Source organism: Mustela putorius, unplaced genomic scaffold, assembly GCF_011764305.1.
Source record: "Mustela putorius furo isolate JIRA1106 unplaced genomic scaffold, ASM1176430v1.1 tig00000196_pilon_pilon_pilon, whole genome shotgun sequence".
Lineage (NCBI taxonomy): Eukaryota > Metazoa > Chordata > Mammalia > Carnivora > Mustelidae > Mustela > Mustela putorius.
In genome coordinates this window covers 8,405,709-8,428,479 of record NW_025421310.1, presented here as the reverse complement: position 1 = coordinate 8,428,479, position 22,771 = coordinate 8,405,709, and the positions used below count along the sequence as shown (strand labels likewise).

The window sequence follows — 22,771 nt, the reverse complement described above, 5'->3', positions numbered from 1 at the left end:
GCTCAGGCTGTAATCCTCTAGCCCGTGGCTACTCCACGGGGAGGAGAGCATCTGCCTTTTGGCTGTAAGCTAGTACCCTGGCCAGAATGGCAATAAGACCCAGAAACTTGATACCCTCTCTTTATTCCTATTCTTATATAAAGTTGTCTCTCTTGGGCACGGGACAGCCACCTAAGTCACCAGGATGGCTGCCAATCTTAAGACTCCCGTGTGAGGTTTCCTCCTGATTGATCTAATGTGATCCCCTCCACATCCCTGGTCTAGCCACTTCTGGCCACGAAACCTCCACTGGGAGCCGGCCGAAACCAGTACCCAATTGAATTAAAACGCAACCGGGGACCGTTTCCTAGGGAAGTTGGCTATAAGGACCACATGTGTTGGAATGTCGCATAGACCATGGTGGATTTCAGACTTTACTGTTTCTTGTTAGTGTCTTCTACAAACTACCTAAAGCTATGAAATTGGGTAATTTCCCCTTGCCAAACTTTTCTAGTATTTCCATGGGTTAATATGGCAAAACAGTATGCAGTCTTCAGGACAGACAATGGCATGGCATGGCACAGTTTCCTAGTCCATTCACCAGGCACCCATCTGTAGCCTAGGATGCGATGGGGAAGTGGAGGGACGCCGGCACCCCTCCAGGGCCTTTTAAGGCAGGATGGTGATCAATAGCATATCTTGAGGGACACCTCCGGTCGCTTTTGACACCTAAAACGTCTGACATACCCTGTGTGGGATGCCACCCAGGAGTCAGAGGATTTGGTAATGGACCTTCATTACTTTTCTGGAAGCATGGACTCAGTAGGCTTCTTCAGTTCCCAAGGACTCTACCTTGGGGTGCCTTTTAACCCACTAGAAATAATTTGTATTGCAAAACTTAGGAAAGGACTTGTAAGGTTTTTCCGGCGAGATAAACACAACACCAGGCAAAGTGGGTGCAAGGCAAGATTTATTAAAAACGCTCTCCGGCGAAGTTTCAGGGCTCAGGAGAAGGGGAGCCAGGAAAGTTGCGCCGGGAGGAGGTGGGCACCCTCGGGCGAGGTTCCACCACTCTGGAAAGCAGAGTGGCGGAAGTCGCACCCAAGGCAGGGAGGAGGGGGCTTTTAAGGGGTCTCGGAGGAAGCTCAGGGGTCTTTTGGAAGTTTCCCTTATTTGGATATCCCGCCGCTCATCGGGATCCCATTGGTCCACAGGAGCCCGGGGCAGGGGTCTCAGATTCCTGCTTGGGCCTTTGTTCTCCTGTCCGAGCTCAGGTCTTGTGGCGGGAACTTTCGCCATCTTTGGTAGCCCCCTTCCTGCCAGCCCAACATTCCGACCTTTTGCTTAATATAATGGTGTCAGGGGCGTCGACTCAGTTCTGGCTACTTCCTGCTGACAGGGGGTGTCGTCATAGGGGTAGTCGGAAGTGGGCAGGCGAGAGTAGGGCTGGAGGAGGAGTTGATTGACGGATATTCGGGCAAGTTCTTGTAGGCGACCCTGCAAGTACCGGAAAAGACAGGGAGCAACTGAGATTAGGAGGAGGATTATGCATACAGGTCCTGCCAGAGGGAGCAGCCAGGTTACCCAGTTGTAGGGGTCCAGGCCCCAGGAGGATGTGTCTTGCCACCGTGCTTGGATCCGATCCCTGAGTTCTTTGATCCTGGAGGTAACTATATGATTGGTTAACAAAGTAACAACATTCTTCATTTAATAATAGGCAGGTCCCCCCTTTTTCGGCAGTCAGAAGGTCTAAGGCCCGTCGGTTCTGTAGAGAGCTAAGGCTGCCAGGCTGGTGACTTGCATCTGTAGGGCTGTGAGGGAGTCAGCAACCCGTTCCGTGTCATCATTCAGGGCTTGGGAGAGTTTGTAAGAAAAAAGTCTATGGAGGTTCCTATCCCCGCTGTTCCAGTTGCCACCCCTGTGGCTATTCCTGCCCCTGTTATGAATGGGAGGTGGGCAGCCCTTCCTCCATGGTGTTGGGGAAATAGGATGGACAGCAGCTGGGATTCAGAGTAGATGGTGGTAGGAGATAGTAGAATGAATATACAGCCCAGAGAGTCATTAGTGGTCAGGCAGCGATAGATTCCCTGAGGGCACAAGAGAAATATTCCCGAGGGAGTACAGTACAGGAGGGAGGAGTTAGTGATATGGCAGCTGCGGTGGTAAGGGAGGACACATTAATAATAGGTATGTTTTCCCCGATGGGGCCCATATGGACCGTATTATTTGTGGCCCTGAAGTTGGGGAGTGGCCAGTCAATAGGGAGGGGTATCACCAGGATGTAGAGTGAGGTAAGGTAGATAGGATAAAAGAGGCGGGGAAATGGCTGGAGGGCTGTGATTTCTAAGAAAGGGCCGGCTGTATAGTAATTCAAATGGGCTTAAGCCTGAAGACCCGCGGGGCGTAGCCAGGAGTCTGGTGAGAGCCATAGGCAGAAGTGTAGGCCAGGAAAGACGGGTTTCTAGGGTAGGTTTGGTGAGTTGGGCTTTGAGCAGCCCGTTGGCCTTTTCTACCTTACCGATGACTGTGGGTGGTATGGGATGTGAAGTTTCCAGGTTATGTTGAGGCTCTCAGCTACCTGTTGGGTTACACTGGAGATGAAGGCAGGTCTGTTGTCCGACTGGAGGGTCTGGGGCAATCCGAACCTCGGGATGATGCGCTCGATGAGTATTGTAGCCACTACGTCCTCTATTTCCCGGGCCATGAGGTATGCTTCGATCCAGCCTGTGAATGAATTTTATGGCAAGGCATGGGAGTGAAGTCCAGGTGTCAGTCTTCCCCCGGCTGATGACCTCGGACCTGGTCTGCGGATTCCTCCTTGTGAATTCACGGCAGAACAGGTTTTGCAAGCCCTGTGGACAACTTCGATTACCTTAGATAAGGAAGGATGATAGAACAATGGCTGAAGAAATTAGTGGAGAGCCTATGGGCCACTATGGAGGGATTGGTGGATGTCAGTAATCAAGGAGTGCACCAGATTGCCTGGCAGGGCAATCCTGTCCTGGATCCACCCCTTATCTGGCAAGGGTTTAGGCAGTAAAGTTGCAGGGTTTAAGCGGGGGGAGGTAGAGAGAGAGAGATGCGGGTTCTCTAGGAATAGCAGATGGAATATCTGGAGACGGAGTCAGATGGGCCAGGGATCGGTGGCTAAGGAGCTCTGTGAGTCAGCAGGAGAGTAGACCATGATGGGCTGCCCTAAGGTCATGTTGAGGGCCTTAGAGGGGGGTACTTGATATCCCTTGGCCCCCAGAAAGCTAAGTAGGGTGGAGGTGTTGTCTTGGGAGAACGAGAGGGAGGGGCTACAGAGGAGGAGGTCATCCACATATGTAGTAGAGTACTGGCCTTAAGGACGCACTGCTGTTAAGTCTGTAGGCCTGGCTGACAATGTGAGGGCTGTCCCTTAACCCCTGGGGTAGAACAGTCCTAGTTAGTTGTCCAGAAGCATGCATGTCAGGATCCTCCCAGGTGAAGGCAAAAAGAAAATAGGAATCAGGGTGCAAGGGGACGGTGAAAAAAAGCGTCCTTTAGCTCCAGTACAGTAAAGTGAGAGGTGTTTGGGGGAACGCGAGACAATAGCGTTAGGAGCGACTGGGTGGCTTGCGTACTGGGAGGATGGGGTGTTACAGGGGGAAATGATGGGGATCAGGAGTCCCTGACGTTAAAGCCGTTCTACGATAGTTTCAGGCCCTGGCGGTGGGCTAAGGAAATAGGGAACTGAGCTTGAGGGAAACTTAGAGTTATCCTTAAGCTGTACTTGAACCGGGGTAAGGTGGGAAGCAATGATGGGTTCTGAGGTGTCCCACACCTGAGGGTCTACAGTAGGTAGGTCATCTGGAGCGGGGGTCGAGGGAGTGGAGAGGTGTAGGATGAGACGGGTTGAGGTGGATAGAGGGGAGTAAGGGGAGAGGCAGATAGTTGCCCTTAGTTTCTGGAGAATGTCCCTACCCAGTAGAGGAACCAGGCAGGAAGGAATCATAGGAACGAGTGGGGGAAGGGAAACCCATCCAGGCTACAGGTAAGGGGAAGGGTCACCCTAGGATTGGAGGAGCCCCCATTGATCCCCATAACAGTAATTGGTGAGGTTCGAGTAAGTTCCGAGTAGGAAGGCAGAACAGAGTAGGTAGCCCCTGTGTCCAGCAAAAGAGATGGACTTACCCACTACCTGGAGCGTAACCCTGGGCTCGGCCTGGGTGAGAGGGGTGGCCGAGTCTGGGCTTCGTTAGTCGTCCTCCAATCCAAGCAGTTGAAAGGCCAGACTTACTGTCTCGGGGGGTCCCCCACGTTGAGGCGCCGAAGATACCCCGAGGTTAGGGCAGTCGGATTTCCAGTGGTCCATCAAATGGCATTGAGGGCAAGGCCGAGTTGGCGGCTTTGGATTGGGGCACTGGCGAGCCCAGTGTCCCTCGGCCCCGCATTTGAAACAGGCCCCCCGGCGGGGTGCGATTGGTTGCCCCTCTCTGCTGGCTCCCAGAGCCGGCCGGCCGCAGGGCTGCTACCAAGGCTTGGGTCTGCAACTGAACCTTTTGCTGGAATATGGCTTGTCGTTTAAGCTCAGCCACCTCCTCACGGGAATTAAAAACCTTAAATGCCATTTTCACCAAGTCAGAAATGGGGGTCTGAGGGTCCTCCTCAGCCTTCTTTAACTTTCCCTGTATATCCGGTGCCGATTGAGAGATAAAATGAGTAGCCAGTACCGTGGCCCCCGCAGGAGAGGCAGGGTCCAAGCGAGTGTACTGGGTTAAAGGTTAGGTCAACTGGTTAAGAAACATGGTGGGGTTGTCGTAGGGGCCTGGACAATATCCCTAATCTTGTCGTAATTAACGGCCTTATTAGAGGCTGGCCACATGCCTGCTATGAGACACTGGACCATGCGGTCGCGGCACCAGTGGCCATCTTGGCCATCCTGATAATCCCAACCTGGTTCTACAGCTGGGACCGCCCAGGCTCCAGCATCAGTGAGCTGGACCTGATCCGCGTGCTCCCAGGCAGCAGCCTGGATGCGTTCCCTCTCCTCTATGGTGAGGGTGGTGGTCTGGACCACATGTAAATCATGCCAGGTGAGGTCATAGGCTTGTGCCAGATATTGGAATTCTTTAATATAGTTATCAGAACTGGCTGAAAAGGAGCCCAAACGTTTCTCAATTTGGGAAAGGTCCTGTAGAGAGAAGGGCGCATGAACTCAAACTTCCTCAACTCCAGCAACCTCCCTTGGGGGGCAGACTAACTCAGCGGGGGGCTTTCGAGCCCTAGTGCTGCTGGAGCCACACAGACACATTCACGCAGTCAGGCACTCTTCAGGTTCAAACAGATTGGACACCCTCCCCTTCCATTCTTTACGAAAGGATCTAGCTCAAACAGTAGCCCTGCGGCTGTTACAACAGAATTCAATTAAGCACAAAAGGTGTTTACCAACAGATTTCAAAAGCATAAACCTAGTTCCGGGACCAGTGCTCTGGTATTTGATCCCATTCTGTTAAAGGTTACCAAAGACTTTGAAAGCTACCTTAAGAATTACCCATTAAAACTCTGAGACACAAGTAACCATCAGTTCTAGTCATCTCTTTGCTAGCAGATTTTAACAAATAACAAGAGCCTATTTGACCTTCAGTAAACTTTGATTGGAGTTTCCCGTTTACTGCGGATAAATTTGTCAGGAGTTCGGATAGGAGTGGGGAGGGGGAGAAGGAGGGGTAGACGAGAGCGCCGGTTCAGAAATCCTGAATTTAAGGGACCTTGGGGTGAAGGATCGCGGTAAAGAGGAGGAGGAGGAGGAACCAGAGGCCCTCTTGTCAGTTGGTGGGTGAAGCTCTCGGGGGGTTCAGAGAGAGGAGACGGGGAGGAGAGGTCCAAGTCTTTGGGAGCAGTGGGTGGCAGGGTAGGGGGAGGGGAGTGGGCCAAGAGGACCTGAGAGGTGGAGCAGTGAGAGCAGAGGAAGGGGCAAGAGTGCAGAGTCCAGAAAGCTGGACATAAGGGACCTTGGCCCATCTGCCTTGGTGCCTGCCGAGGTTATTTAGGTCCATGAAAATCTGATAGTTAAACATGCCTTCCGAAGGCCATTGGGACTGATTTTCTAATCGGTATTGTGGCCAAGCGACAGTACAGTAACATCGTTTTCGCAGGTCCTGGTCCAGTTCCAGGGTTTTAAGATTGGCCAGCAGGCCTAAAACACCCCCGGGATGTTTTAGGGTCGAATTTGGATTGGGAGGTCCCCACGATTCGTTGCCGGGCAACCCGAGGGCTGGAGGAAGGCGTCCCCTCGTCCACCACTGGGTTGCGGAAAAACTGTGTCGACTGCTGTAGAGGTTAGGACGTCTCCCAGCCTCTCGGAGTCACGGAGGTCACCTGGTGACCGGCGGGGTCCACCCTGACGCGGCCGTGATTAGGGCAGGGCTTTCTGGAAGGAGGCGCGGAATCGGGGAAACTCACCACAGCTTTGGAAGTGGCGTTCGGAAAGGCAGGTCCAGTTTGGCCAGGGAAAGGAGAGAGCCTCCCCACTGTGTGGGGGCTCAATCTCCTTCCCGGGTCTCGGCACCAAATGTAAGGTTTTTCCGGCGAGATAAACACAACACCAGGCAAAGTGGGTGCGAGGCAAGATTTATTAAAAACGCTCTCCGGCGAAGTTTCAGGGCTCAGGAGAAGGGGAGCCAGGAAAGTTGCGCCGGGAGGAGGTGGGCACCCTCGGGCGAGGTTCCATCACTCTGGAAAGCAGAGTGGCGGAAGTCGCACCCAAGGCAGGGAGGAGGGGGCTTTTAAGGGGTCTCGGAGGAAGCTCAGGGGTCTTTTGGAAGTTTCCCTTATTTGGATATCCCGCCGCTCATCGGGATCCCATTGGTCCACAGGAGCCCGGGGCAGGGGTCTCAGATTCCTGCTTGGGCCTTTGTTCTCCTGTCCGAGCTCAGGTCTTGTGGCGGGAACTTTCGCCATCTTTGGTAGCCCCCTTCCTGCCAGCCCAACAGGACTGAGCTCTGTAACACTGCATGGCCTCAGTGGGATCTATCAGTTAGATCTCCTCTGCAGGAAACAGGGCAAATGGACCTAGGATATCTTCACCGCTCATACCTAGGCCTTTATTGCTCTGCACCAGGACCCTGGACTAAGGGGCTTTTGCGGAATGTGTTTGCCCAAATGAGTCAGCTAGTAAACTTTCTCCTGACATATTCGATGATAATTACGTAAATAAGCCTTCTTTTTTTTTTTAAAGATTTTATTTATTTATTTGACAGACAGAGATCACAAGTAGGCAGAGAGGCAGGCAGAGAGAGAGAGGAGGAATCAGGCTCCCCGCTGAGCAGAGAGCCCGATGTGGGGCTCGATCCCAGGACTCCGGGATCATGACCTGAGCTGAAGGCAGAGGCTTTAACCCACTGAGCCACCCAGGCGCCCCAAATAAGCCTTCTTCTAGTAAACCCAGGTTGCTGGGCCATCCCTAGCAAAGGGGACTCTGGCTTTATTTCTCTGTTTCTCCTAATAGATGTGGAGGCTTCTCCCTCACTCACTTCCCGTGTTAATGGCTATAACTGGAGCCAACTGGGGTTAGTCTAACTCGAGACAGAGACTGTAAGGAATACTCCCAAGCAGCTGCCAAAACTCTCTTTGTTTCAGGGAAGTTTCTCTGTCTTCTCTGTCCCGACTTGGACTGCCTAACCCCTCCCCCCTGGCTGGTGGGAAAGCATGGCATCTGCTCCTCTGTTGGGGCTTATGAGCGCTGAAACTGGGAATCCTTTCTCTGCCTCCTGGCAGCACTTTGTTTCCTCTGTTTTCCCCTTCTGTTTCTGCACCAACGTGCGTGCAGTCTGCATGACTAGCCTCTAGATCATGCACCACAGCTCCTTCTCTCTTCACTGTCAAGGAGCAAGAAGAGCATCCCCTGGACCTAACACACCCACTCAGATCTTCCCACGCATGTCTCAGGTAAACATTCAAAGAGGAGTGGGCCCAGGTGAAATGTAAATCACTATTGGAACTAAGTTAAGTTTGTTGGTTTAATTAAGATAAGATGCGTCTTTGAAGTTACAGCAGTAAATGTGAAGCTTTTATTCTATCAAAGTTTATTGAAGGTCAAATAAGCTTGTGTTATTTATTAAAATTTGTTAGCAAAGAAATGACTAAACTGATGGTTAATTGTCTGTCTCAAAGTTCTAATGGGTAATTGCTGAAGTAGCTTTCAAAGTCTTTGGTAACCTGAAAGTTTTAAAGTTTTGCTTGGATGACAAATGGAATTGAATTGTGGACATCTATATCTTAACCAAACAGGATAAAATGCTAAGTCGTTAATTACTGGATGTAGGTTTGTGCTTTTGACTTCTTACTGCAAAGAAACTAAGAGTATTTAAATCTGCTGGTAAACTTGTTTTCCACTTAACTGATTCATAAATTGCCACCTGAAGAATTCTGTTGTAACAGTTCACAATTGGTTAATAACTAAAGGTGTTTCTAAGAATACAAAGTTCTGCTTAGTTTAACTAACACTGATGGAAATAAGGGAAACTCTGTATGTAGGAAAGTAGGAGATATGTAAGAAAGATTTAAGGAATGGGAATACATTTTGTTGAAGGTAAGGGAAGGTAATTTTGTCCTAAATGAGATGGTTGTTTGGAAGGAAATGGCTTGGGACAAAACTTGAATGCAAAGGAAAGTTGTAAAAGGTTTGTGAATGGAAATCTTCAGAAAAGGAATTTTAGCTATGGTCAAGAATGGACTAAGATTGAAATGAATGGGTTTTTAAGGTACATTGGTATAAGACTGAAATTGTCTCTGTTCAAAAGGACAAAGTTTTCTTAGATTAATTGATCTGCTGTTAAGAAAATGTAAATGGTTTTCTCTTTGCCTGCCCAGAAAATTCAGTTCCTATGTCTTTTTTTTTTCAGGTGTTTAACATCCCTAATTATATTTAGGCATGTGCTTCAAAACTTTCTAAGATTTTAGCAAATGTTGACAAGATTTAAATTGTAAATCTCTTTAACTCAGGCTTTTCCTTGGTATGTGAAGTTGCTCATGAAGTACTACTGAACCAATGATAAACCTTGGATTACATTTGGGAAAATACTGTAACTATTCTAGAGATTCTACGCACTTCCTAAAGTTTTAATGTTTTGAGAGATCACCGCTTGATACTGTAATTATGGAAATGTTATGTGTCACAGAAGTAACCTGATTTCCTTGCAGCTAAATTGTAAACTCCTGTGTCTCTTCAGCTCTAACGATATCCATTCTGAGTTTTTGTCATTTATAATTGTTTTAATTCTCTTGTAAAATGAGTTTTATCTTCAAGGAGATTCCTATAAAGGACTTTCAGGACAAATACAGATATTTGATATGCTTGAAAATCCTAAAATTGAAATGGGTAAGAATTTCTAAAACTGACTAAAGCCGCATTCACCAGAATTAGTAACATGGAACTAAATGAACTAAAAGATTATAGTGTTGTGTCTCTTAATGTTTTGTCTTATTTTAGACATTGCTGGTTCTTTAATGTTTGCTCTTCCAGACTAGGGATACTTTTTCTTAAGTTATCTGTAACTTATAGAGATGTAAAAGTGCTCATTTGTAAACGAATCAAAGCATTCAACTTTTCTTTCTATCTGAACCCTCTGAAACCAAAAGGTCTCAGTTAAGTATTCTTTCTTCCATGGCAATCAGTCATTTGCATAAGTTCAATAAGAATCTGTTCTCCTCGTAACCATTGGAAACTGGTTATTTTACCAAGGCTTTGACTGGGATGTCATATTTGAAAAGACTCAGATATGACCAGACAGCTTTAAGGAACTAAGGTTGACTTTATTAAACCTGGAGCCATAAAGCCCCTTGGGACTGTTGGCCTGATACCTTGCTTACAGAGTTCCCAGCAGCCTCACCAGGTGAGTAAAGAATGTCACTCCTTGGTAGGTGCAGTCTCAGGAAGAGGAATTCTCCCAAAGGTATTGCAGGCATGCCTGATGGCAAGTACAGGGCTTAGCTTCTGGTCCGGAGAAGCTACTAAAAGTCCAACCTAGAGATTCCTTATAAGAAGTTCCAGCAAAGCAGATTCTAAAAGATCTATATGATCACACTCAACTGTTCTTGCTGAGCTTATGTAAATAATGGGCCAAGTTTGTTAAAACTGGACTTGTTTCACAAGTGAATTAGTCCTGATTTGGCTATCTCTGGAAATGAGGGTTATTTTAGAGAGAAAAATTCTGTTTTAGTAACACACCTTTATGGATGTTAAATTCTAGATTTGATTGTCTTTAAATGTTTGTTTACCTAAGCTAAACAATTTGAGGTAAACTTCAGAGAAGTTGTACAATAGCTTCTTTAGTCGATCTTATTATTTTGTGGGGATATTAGCAGAACCCCGTGGCACATGATTAAACAACTGGAAAAATGGGATTGATTCTCCAACAATTGTATAACTTATCACCTTGTATGTGGCTGGGATGATGAAATTGCCTAAAAGCCAGCCTATCACACTCCATAGGATTAACTATGGACTTGTGGAGATAATGGATGACCCCACTTTCTTTATGACAGGATCAAATGATGCATGGGGAACTCCCCTTATCTCTTGACAAGTTTTCTCCTACTTGCCAGTGATCCTCTGTAATCAGGATATTGTTAAGGAAATGCATTTCCTCTCTTGGAGTTTCCAGACTTCTACCTTGTTCTTTTTCGTAGTTCTTCTCTTCTCCTCAAAGACATATATACCTTGGGGTGCCTGGGTGTCTTAGGTCATGTTCCCAGGGTCCTGGGATTAAGCCCCCATGTCGGACTCTCCGCTCAGCGGGGAGCCTGCTTCCTCCTCTCTCTGCCTTACCTCTCTGCCTACTTGTGATCTCAGTCTTTCTGTCAAATAAATAATAAATAAATCTTTAAAAAAAAAAAGTAGTAAAAAAAAAAAGACATATATACCTTACTTTGCCAGTCTTTGCAACTTTTCTATCTGTGTGGAGTCTCCATATGTATGGCTTAATTTTGATTTTCCTGTTTATCTCATACCAATTTGATTTTTAGTAAACAATGAGAACGTCCTCTTTTGGTTCAGTTCATGCTTTTGTCTGTCCTTCAACCAATATTTAGCTCCTGTTTTATACAATCAGTATTAAGGAAGAAAAAGAAACAGAAAGACAGGGCTCAGCATCTATGTTCTCAGAGAAAATAGGAGACACTTAGTACTGCGTCCTCAAATATAATGAGGATTAACTCACTGACATGTTCCTAACACACACCATGGATCCTATGTGTGTGTACCCAGTAAAAGCTCAAGAAGCATTGCATTAATGGTATGTACATTATTTTCCAAATACAGACTTTCTCAGACTGTAACTGTTCTAATATACATCTAATGCGCTGACCTATACTCTACCTTATAGCTTGTCTAATTGTAGCTTCTTTGAGATTTCAGCAGACCTTTGATGTGAGGGCAACCAGGATCGCAATGTTTCCACAGGCTTCCACTGTGGCTTCTGGAGTGGCTTCTAGGCCATTATCATCAGTCCTAGGACTCCAGGTGAGAGAAGTATTAAGCTACTGTCTCACATTCCATTGGCCCCTCCAGTATCCTGTGCCAGATTCTACATGAACTGGTAAATATCACAGTTCTTCTGTGTGTATGAGACAAGAAGAACAACAAATATTTCACAAACATTGTAGTCTTTGGATCCTGTTCCGATATACTCTGTGAAGAACACTAGATTTACTCTGCACAGAATTCAGATGTACCACAGATGCTTTGTGTGTAGGACTCATTAAGGTTGCCATTCTGTGCATGCAAAAGCTGAGGGGCCAACACTTTCACAGAAACAATATCACACATAGATCGTCTCTGAGATAACAGCTACGACCCCAAGCATGCTTGTCCTTGGGGGCACCTTTGTAACTTTTTATACCCTCTCTGCCATCATTGTTATTTTTCTCTTTTTCACTAGACTATGTGGGGGAAGTAAACAACTCAGCCTTAATCAATGCATGTTTCCCAAATGCCAGCCCTTTTCTAAACAGTGTTTGCCAGTGTTTCACGTATCTATAAATCAGTTGCGATTTCCATTAAAAACTATTGCAGGGGCTCCATACTCAATCACCTGAATTGCTAGGTCTGGATGAAACATTAATTATTTTTTTTTTTAGGTCTTTTTGGAAGATTTTATTTACTCAAGTTCTAACTCTCTCTTGCTTACTCTCTCTCAAATAAATAAATTAAATCTCTAAAAAAGTGGTACCTGGGTAGTTCAATTGGTTAAGCAACTGCCTTTGGCTCACGTCATAGTCCCAGGGTCCTGGGATTGAGCCCCACATCGGACTCCTTATTCAGTGGGGAGCCTGCATCTCCCTCTGCTGTTCTGCCTGCTTGTGCTATCTTGCTCTCTCTATCAAATAAATAAAAAAAAAAATCTTTTACAACAAAAGAAACATTTAAAAAAATATTTTATTTAATTTATTTGAGAGACAGCACATGCATACATGTGTACACATCAGTTAGGGAGGGGCAGAGGGAGAGGGAAAAGCAGACTCCCTACAGAGCATCGAGCCACACATGGGCTTGAGCCCAGGACCCTGATGTCATGGCCAGTACTGAAGTCAGACAATTAACCAAATGAGCCACCCAAGCATCCCTAATTTGTATTTTTAATAACCATGGAAGTCACTGTTCACAGACTTCATTTCCAGTAGCACTGAGCTAGAAAAAGCAGAGAATACCTGAATCCCTTATACCCCACCATCCTGTGTCAACACAAATACTGCCATTCCCAGTGAAGATTACTAGCACCTCCAATAAAGATAATTTCTGCTGATTTCCTGCAAGGTGCGTTTGGGACTCAGGAATGCAGTGGTGTGTGAGGAAGGCTGTTTGCGATAAATAGTATGTGCTCATGCATAAAAAGAATGTTTATTGAGCAGCTACTATATGCTCCAGGTATAGGAAATCTGGGTGTGTGATTACAGGATGCACTGGGCCCAGGACACTGTGCTGGGACTCTTACAGACATTATGTAAGTTAATCATTCTAAAGTCCTGGGAATTGGGTTCCTTATACTCATTTTTTTCCAGGAGGATTTGGATGCTTGGCATACCACCCTGGGAGTAGAATTTCCTTCTTTCTTATTCATGATCAGTGATCTTAAAAGAAATGTTGGACGTGATGGCACATATAGAGAGAGCAGACTGGGAGAGAGAAAGAGTAGTGTAGAGGCTCTGAGGGAAATTGGATGCGTCAATCATTTGCATTTGTGTATTTAGTTTCAATATACGTACTATGACTGGACATGCCAGGAACAGATGGTGGGATGGTAAGTGTCATCGTGGAAGTATTGTTTTAACTAGAAAGGCAAAGATGACCACCAAATTGTAAGTATTGTATTCTCTTTTATCGGAGTCTGAACCTCAGTACAGTGGGAATGCCAACTTGGGCCCCCCAGGAAACACCCCCACCAGAAACTCGGTTCTCGGAGCTGTTCTGAGAAGGAAGGATCAGGGATTGGCAGTGGAGCCATGGAGGGCAGTTTTGTGGTGTGGGGACATTTTCCACAGAATCTGAACTGACAAATCTCTGTTAGGCTCTGGCAGCCACCTTTAGGCAGAGGGATTATTCCCAATGGAAATTCTTGGGAAGCTAAGCTCTGTGTCTACAATATTAGGGCTCAAAGTAGGAAACAGGAGTCCGGGGGGTGACAAAAGGTCCACTGGAAAGGTGGGAATGATGGGTGCCTTACAATTTTCACATTGCACAGGGTGATGGTGGATGTCCAGCCCCTGATCCCCACCTGCTCTAGAGTCCTCCGCATTGTGGCAGGTGCCTGACTCAGGACCTTGAAGGGTTCAGCTCGTTCCCTATCTGTGCCTGTGTGATGTGTTGATACCGTGACAGGCAGAAACCAGAGAGGTCATCCAAAACTCTGGGTGTAATAACAATGTTGGTCAGCTGACAGACTGGTCTGTCCATAGACTTGGGTCATAGCTTGCCTCAACTGTGAACTCAAATGTGTGGGCTTGGTTGAGATGGGATTGGAGGTGGGTCCTCTGAGACCTGAGCAGGTGAAGGGAGGAGCACTTGACTGCAGGTTTGGCCTTGAGAAGAGCTGTGTGTGTCACAAGTCCTTTGTGTGCATGGGCAGCACTTGGTGGAAACTTGTCTGCCCAGGAGCAGTAAGGAGCCATTACCAAGGGTGAAGGATGGGGAAACTGAGGATAGAGTCACACTGCTGTGTCATGCACATGTGCAAAAATGGGCAGAGCAGGACAGGGACACATGTAACACTGAGTCCTCTTGCAATGTGGGCAAGATGTTTAGGCCACTTGAAGGTCTGAATTGCAGTGGCCTTGGCTGGGTTTTCTGTTTAGGGTCCAACAAGGTCAAAATCAAGATTTTATGAGGGACTGGACTTTCTATGCAGCCTCTAGCAGGGACTCTACATCCAGGATTATTTCTTGTTGACAACATACATTCTCTTCTGTTGACACATGCCTTCTCTGTGGTCACCCCTTATCCACAGTATCCCCAAAGAAGAGAGAAAATATTGACTCTCATGGTTGACTCACAATTTTACCTGTGGTCCTTTACTGTATATTCCATCGAAAAGCTTCCCGAGTGTTTTATAAACGTAAGGTTATTGCCTCATGGGCTGAAATTAGAAACTGTTGACAATTGGGGATCACATGCAAATCAGGGAATTAATGAGGAGGAGAAGGAATTAGTGACCTCCAATAGAACTCCTGGAACTCCATCACCCTGCTCTCCCCATCTCTACCCTCCACCTCTAACCCCCATGGGGGCCTGAATCTCTCATGACCTGCAGATATCCAGGAACCCTAGCACTGTCCCTCCAAATGACCCTTCTAGGCTTTCTCATGCTCTTCCTCATTCATCTTGTGCATTTTAGACCTAGAAACCAATAAACCCCTCCTCACCTCATTCTAGAACCCACAGTCCAAACTCCCCTCCATTGTCCCTGAATCCTCCATTGTTTCCTCCTCCTCCATTGTCATTTATCGCCCTCCCCCACTACATCATTTTAACAACTTCAGACCAGTTATTGTGCCTTTTATGTCTACTGCCCTCAATATCTCAGCCCTCCTTTCTCAGGAGTCCTCAGTTTCCTCATGACCCCACACCCATTATACCCAACCCTACACTTCTGACTTTCCCATGGGCCCCTGACCCTACTGATGCCCACTGGTCTCCCAGCTGTGAAGATCCCCTCCACCCACATTAAATACCTCTGTCCATTATGTTCCCTAGGTATCAGCCTTTTTCCCAGCACTCATCTCTGGTTGGAGCACTGAACATCTCAGTCCTCCATTCACAAACAACTATCTCCCTTCCACTCCTATGTTCTTTATTCCTTCCTTGGCAATAAGATTTGCATGCCTTTTACCCAACCTTGCTGTTTAACCCCTTTTGCCAATTAATTCATCACCCATTATCCCCTTCCTTCCCAAGATTTCCTTTACCCTCTTATTTTCTCAACACACATACGCCTCATATTCTAAATATCCCTGCATACTACGCCCCTAAACCTTAAAATCTGTAGTGCACTTAATCTTAAGGAAAAAAAAAAAAAAAGAAATTATTGCCATTTCATTTTAATTGTTCCATCACTGAATCTATCAAGTTCTTTGATTGCTTTTTTCTGCTTATGAATTAGGTCCACTTAGTGGTCTGAAGATTAAGGAGGAACTGAGATTATACTTCCAGAATTTCTTAGTGAAACTTAGAATTTAGTGAAATCCTCAAGCTTGGTGCCCATCCCTCATGGGTCAGACTTGAGAATATTCTGCTGTCTCCCATATGCCAGAATTTTTGCTCTCCAGGGATGTTGAAAGAGAAACACTTTTAACAGTCTTAACAGTCTGGTTGCAGATGTATGACCTCATAACAGAAACTCACAATTGGTAACTGGAAACTGAGAAAAATATTTTTAAAAATATTCTTACCTTGAGGGGCGCCTGGGTGGCTCAGTCGGTTAAGTGCCTGTCTTTGGCTCAGGTCATGATCCCAGGGTCCTGGGATTGAGCCCCATATCAGGGTCCCTGCTTAGCAGGAAGCCTGGTTCTCCCTCTCCCACTCCCCCTGCTTGTGTTTCCTCTCTCACTGTGTCTCTGTCAAACAAACAAATAAATAAATAAATCAAAAAGAAAAAAAATTCTCACTTCCACCAACCACCAAATTCACATTTAAACAGGATCCTAGGGATGCCTGGGTGGCTCAGTCAGTTAAGCCACTGCTCTGGACTCAGATCATGATCCCAGTGTCCTAGGATCCAGTCCCACACTGGGATCCTTGCTCAGCAGGGAGCCTGCTTCTCTCTCTGCCTGCTTGCTTGTGCTCTCTCTCCCTCTCTCTCTCTCTATTTCTCTGACAAATAAGTAAATAAAATATTTTTAAAAAAATAAATAAAAAGGGGCACCTGGGTGGCTCAGTGGGTTAAGCTTGTGATTTTGGCTCAGGTCATGATCTCAGGGGCCTGGGATCAAGCCCCGCATCAGGCTCTCTGCTCATCAGGGAGCCTGCTTCCCCCTCTCTCTCTGCCTGCCTCTCTGCCTACATGTGATCTCTCTGTCAAATAAATGAATAAAATCTTAAATAAATAAATAGATAAATAAATAAACAGGATCATAAATGTATTATTATGTATCCCATATATACCCCATTTTGTCCAATATATCATTATATATATTCTATGCCTTCTTACATGTATATAAATGAAAAGTATACAATGTATATAAAATATATAAGGATTTAGAAAATGACTTAGATCAGTAGGTCGAAGTGAGCTATTTTCTTGAATGCTTAATATTCTGAATCAGCTTACAATGTGATTACCAAGAGAGCTGTATTAACATAATTCTGAAGAGAGGAGAAATACCCTTTATGTATATTTATCACCTACTCCAAATTGACTGACTACTTCATTATAAACTCGTTCACATTGAAGACCAGGCTGGCGAACCACTAAAAGTCATAATACCAATATGGTCAATTGATACAATCCCTAAATAAAGAAAAAGAATTACCTCTTCTAGATCCCCCCAATAATCCCTTTATCCAAGACTGTGTGTATATAAACATTTCGTGTACACGGCATAAAAGATTAGCAAGTACATCTTTTTTGCCCTCCACATTTAAGGTCAGAGATGCCCATTTTCACATGAATTTACATATACCAAGGTTCCTGCACAACTTCACATTTCAAATGAATATCATCTCTCTAGGATCCATTCTGCAAGGCTTCTAAGTGTCCATTTCTCTGTGGCCCCTAACTGAATTTGCAATCCAGCTGGACCACACCTATTATTCCATGGGTCCATAGTTTTCTTCCATTTCTTGAATGCCCATCTCATATGTGCATTCTTGTGGATAACACTGTCCTAAATTCACATTTGTCACATTGAAATTTACACACTCTAATATATGTCTATAATCTGCAATTTGTTCCAGCACCCAAGATTTCATTAGCACATAGACTCTGAACTTTTCCACTGTAAACATTAATCATTTGATTTCTACAAGGCCACAACAAATACATGGCTTTTCCTTTAAAATTGCTATTATATGTTACTTTTAATTATTAAGACAAAGCTCCGTCTGTCTTGGTCACCGCTTGCCTGTAATGTGTTGAATAATAGAGCTTAAGACATGGTGGGAGACGAATGAGTGTAAACATTTTAACATTGTTAAAACATAGAATTTACATCTCTAATTATATTAAGGGACTTGAATTCCATATCCAGCCACAACAGAGCCCAGATAGACTGGAGTCATTGCTCATGAGAAGAAAGGGACAGACAGGTGGGAAACATGCAGCAGATAGTGCAGAGATGTTCCCCATCAAAAAGTTGGGGTTAGGAACAAGAGCACTGCACCCCTGAAGACAGAAGGGAGGGTGTTCAATGACACAAAGGTGCCCAGCATGACAAGGATGTTCTGGGTGACTGTGGTCTGCTGGGAGGGTCTGGGGAAAACCCAATTTCTACGAATGTGCTGGATCCCTGCTTCTTCTGCCTGGGCAGCATGGAAAGCAGGGAGCCACTGGCCCAGATCATGAGCCCCAAAGGTGAAACACCAGGGAGTAACAGCCATGTGCAAATCTTGGCACTGTGAGTTCTTCTTGAAATGTAGCAGAACAGTGTCCAAAATCTTTCCTCTTCGTGATGTGTTTACTACTCAAATTGCCAGCCACACACATAGGAAAAATCACATTGATTAGTGTATATAGCACCCAATAAAGGAGCACACTGAACTCAATGTACTCGGGAGATTTCACTTGGAGTTCTGCCCACCTGGAGTTCCCGGGACTGAGCATGATCACCTGAAAGACATTCGGGAGGCAGGTGGTGCCAAGAGACACACCCCTGCCCACGCTGTGAAGCTAGAACACAGTTTGTATTCAAAATCATTGAGGGATGCCTGGGTTGCTCAGTGGGTTTAAAGCCTCTGTCTTTGGCTCGGGTCATGATTTCAGGGTCCTGGGATCAAGCCCCACATCAGGCTCTCTGCTCAGCAGAGAGCCTGCTTCCCCTTCTCTCTCTGCCTCCTTGTGATCTCTGTCTGTCAAGTAAATAAATAAAATCTTTAAAAAAAAATCTTTGAGAATGTCTTTTGGTGCCAAACCTGCCATTGTCTGGGTAACTCCTTTAGGAAAATATAAGCTAGGAGTTGACTATGGTCAGGTGTTTGAGAATCAGATCTGTGGACCTTACCTGTGCCCAGGGGAGCAAAAAGGAAGGGATAATGGTGAAGAAGAGAGAAATTCTTCAGGTTTCCAACTATACCCTGTAATAAAAAAAAAACGTTACTCCTATTATCAAGTGTTTACAGGCCATCCTACTGGCTTCCAGATGCCTGCGATTCATCTTTGTTGCCAGAGATCCATGGAAATATGAGGCAGGCATTCAATGGAGCATGGCAGCTGAAAGTCAATAGGTAGCACTTCTTACTAGTTCTTACTCAAAGAAAATTACAAAAATACACTTCCTTTTGTTAAAAGGCTTCCAATGTTCAACCATAATACCCTTGAAATAGGAATGTGTATGAAATACTGACAAGAACAATGTACATGTGTTACTTTTTATTTTTTTAATTTATTTTTTTCATGTGTTACTTTTAAAAAATCTTCTTGACTCTGTAACATGGGCCCATACAGAGTTTTAATTTGTAGAGGAAATTGATATAGACACACAATTTTTAAAATTTTCCAATTAAAAAAAATTTTAGCCACTTCTTTAAGTTTTAGAATTTACACTTCACATATTTATATGTGAAAATGTGCGTATGGCTTATGGGCAGAGTGCTGTATTGTAGCAAAGACAGTGCTTTAACTACTGTGCTACAGGAATAAATCCTGACGGCTGGGTTTTCAACTAATTTAGATCTCTGCTTAGTTTTGTCTCTTATACCTTGACATTTTGAATTTGTATTTTTTTACTTTGTTTTCACAATATTCTTAGGTATAAATACTCTACAGGTCAGTATGGAGTATGAAGAAAAACTTGGGGTTTTTATTATGCTAGATGAACTATTGCAGTATAATAGGAAAAGGAATCTGCCCCAGGACAACTTGGATTTCCTGTAAACAAAATGACTTATTTCTTAGACAAACTCGTCTCTGTGTGTGCCAGTGTCCAAGTGCGACGTGAGATATCACAGTACATCCAGAGTATCCGCATTATGAAACAATCAACGTGATGCCGCCACTGTGAAATGTCAACCTTTGACCCAGTTTTGGGTAGAAATGAAGTTATAGGTATTATCAGACGACCTTTTTCTCCATTCACACCAGTGTAAAATGAAACTGTTATCGATACAGTGAGATGTGTGAAGTCTTGTGCATGGTGGAAAGCTGAGGGAAATGCATGCTGAGCTTGCGCTTGGTACTAAAATCTTTTTTAAAGAAGAGAAAATATCACAAAGTGCATTTGAGCTGAACAGCTGCTCTGTGAAACCCATGATGAGAAGCTTTTTTTGAATACCTCTTACTTCCTCATATCAACAGTCTCTTGATAATCATCAGAAAATGGATGTTAGAGTAGGGACGGTTTCAAAGTCTCCCTTACACGCATCCTGACTCATAGTTAGAGAAAAATATTTCTATTTTTTGAAACTTTCACTCAGAGGCTGTTCTTTTTACAACTTGAAACCCTTTACCTCTCTTCCTCTGAGGTGTCCTCCACAGTGGGCTTCTTCTCATTGACTTATTTGCTGTTCTACTGAAGGCTGGCTCTCTGAATATCTTCCCTGTTATTACAGAATCTTCTGTCAGTTCTCACTTCCTTCTCCTCGGGCTGTGTATGTGCCCTGAACAATTCTCACCGTGAAGGAATGACCTAAAGCTCTTGAGAAGGTTAGCTTTGGGGGTTTTTCATTTTTGACACCCAAGATTCCTTTTGGAGTTGGCAGTCAGGTTCTGGATATCAAAGAGGAGGGACAGCCTGTAGCGCTTAGTAGGCATAGGATATTGGGCTACTCTGTGTAGACCGGAATTAAAGAAGTACACATGTAATCCAGATGGGGTTAATGGCCCCAGTAATGTGCAAAGTCCTGAAAAATGCAGAGTACTTAGCTCCACAGGAATTTGAAAAGCTCACTAGAGGATGAACAAGAGCATTGCCGAATTCTGAATACAAAAGAGAGGTGTTTTAGGAAATAGAATAAATCATTCCATAACCTGTAATCAGTTCTTACTGACACTGCCTTTATAAAATGCTGTGACAGGGGCACCTGGATGGCTCAGTGGGTTAAGCCTCTGCCTTCACCTCAGGTCCTGATCTCAGGGTCCTGGGGTCAAGGACCGCATTGGACTCTCTGCTCAGTGGGGATCCTGCTTCCCCCTCTCTCTGCCTGCCCTCTGACTGCTTGTGATCTCTGTCAAATAAATGAATAAATAAATAAATAAAATATTTAATAAAATAAAATCATATCACAAACTTTATTGATTAAAGAATTCATTTTTAGTATATGTGCTGCCGAAGCGAGCACAAGAATTCATTTTTAAAAGACACAATCAACCTAGAAATCTAAAAACTGGAGGTCTGGGAAAGTATCTATACTTCATCCATTGAACTGAAGGCTAGATGTACATCAAGTAATTGTTCTGGGTCATTCATTATAAATGAGAGAAAAATGCTTTCAATTCACTAGGAAGCAACCTAGAACTTTAGCTTTGAGATCAGACAGTCTCAAGTATGGTTCCAACGGTGATTACCAATGCAACGTTTCTCTTCCAGCAAATATTTTAAATACTTCCAAATGACAGGTAAGTCATGTACCTTATAATTATAAATGCAATATGAATCCTTTTCTACAGAAACATACACTCAGATTTTCTTACCTGTATAATTTTAAGTCTTTTAGAAATATACATACAGGGGCACCTGGGTGGCTCAGTGGGTTGGGCTGTTGCCTTCGGCTCAGGTCATGATCCCAGGGTCCTGGGATCGAGTCCCGCATCGGGCTCCTTGCTCGGCAGGGAGCCTGCTTCTCCCTCTGCCTCTGCCTGCCATTCTGTCTGCCTGTGCTTGCTCTCTCGCCCTCTCTCTCTGATAAATAAATAAAATCCTAAAAAAAAAAAAGAAATAGTAATAAAGAGGTGAGGACAGGAGGAAAAACACACTGTCTAAAATAATAATAATATAATAATAATAAATATATATTATTTATATATAATAATCCTGTAAGTGCAACTTTGGTGAAGATTGGTCCAGTATCTATAAAAGTTTTGAATTCATTTGCGTTTGAAACAGTAGTTTCGGCTCACATTCTACTACTCATAGAAATAGGGGCACCTGGGTGGCTCAATGGGTTAAGCCTCTGCCTTTGGCTCAGGTCATGATCTCGGGGTTCTGGGATCGAGTCCTGCCTCGGGGTCTCTGCTCGGCAGGGAGCCCACTTCCCCCTCTCTCTGCCCGTCTCTCTGCCTACTTGTGATCTCTCTCTCTCTCTTTGTCAAATAAATAAGTAAAATCCTTAAAAAAATAAATAAATAAACAGGAGTGCCTGGGTGGCTCCCTCAATGAAGCATCTGCCTTCACCTCTGGTCATGATCCCAACCCTGGGATCAGCCTCATGTTTGACTCGCTACTGAGCAAGGAGCCTGCTTCTCCTCCTCCCTCTGCCACTCCTCCTGCTTGTGTTTTATCTCAAAAAAATTTTGTTGTTGTTGTTTTAAGGAAGTAGATACAAACTGTCTGAAATATAAATCATAACATTCTTTATGCAGAAAAACTTAAAAATGACTTCTATGTGATCAATAAGAAAATACACAGATATCTTAAGGTACGTCCCCATTTCAGTTTTACTAGTAATAAAACAACTCTAAATTAGATTACATAAACGTTGAGAAAAGCTGGAACCCATAATGGAACAAAAATGGCATGCATGCTTTTAACTCGACATCTGTATGTATATTTCTTTTTTTTTTTCTAAAGATTTTATGTATTTATTTGACAGAGAGAAATCACAAGTAGATGGAGAGGCAGGCAGAGAGAGAGAGGGGGAAGCAGGCTCCCTGCCACCCAGGAGTCCCTCTTTATTACTATTTCAATTTCATCTATCATCATGAGGCTAAAAGTGCTATCTGCATATTTATTTGTAGTCTACTTGTTAGCTGTGAAATTGAGCAATTTTCATTATTGAATATTCAAGTTATTCTGTCAATTAACTTTTGTACTTAGAAAAATAAGGTTTGGGACACCTGGATGGCTCCTTGGGTTAAGAGTCTGCCTTCAGCTCGGGTCCTGATCTCATGATCCTGGGATTGAGCCCCACATCCCTGCTCAGCATGAGCTTGCTTCCCCCTCTCTATCTGCCTGCTGCTCTGCCTAG

General features: G+C 44.6%; 1 pseudogene; it reads right to left on the bottom strand.

Moving 5' to 3' along the window:
- Positions 1 to 1,323: 1,323 nt before the first annotated feature.
- The window catches only part of LOC123391214, a 28,683-nt pseudogene continuing 7,235 nt past the window's right edge, over positions 1,324 to 22,771 (bottom strand).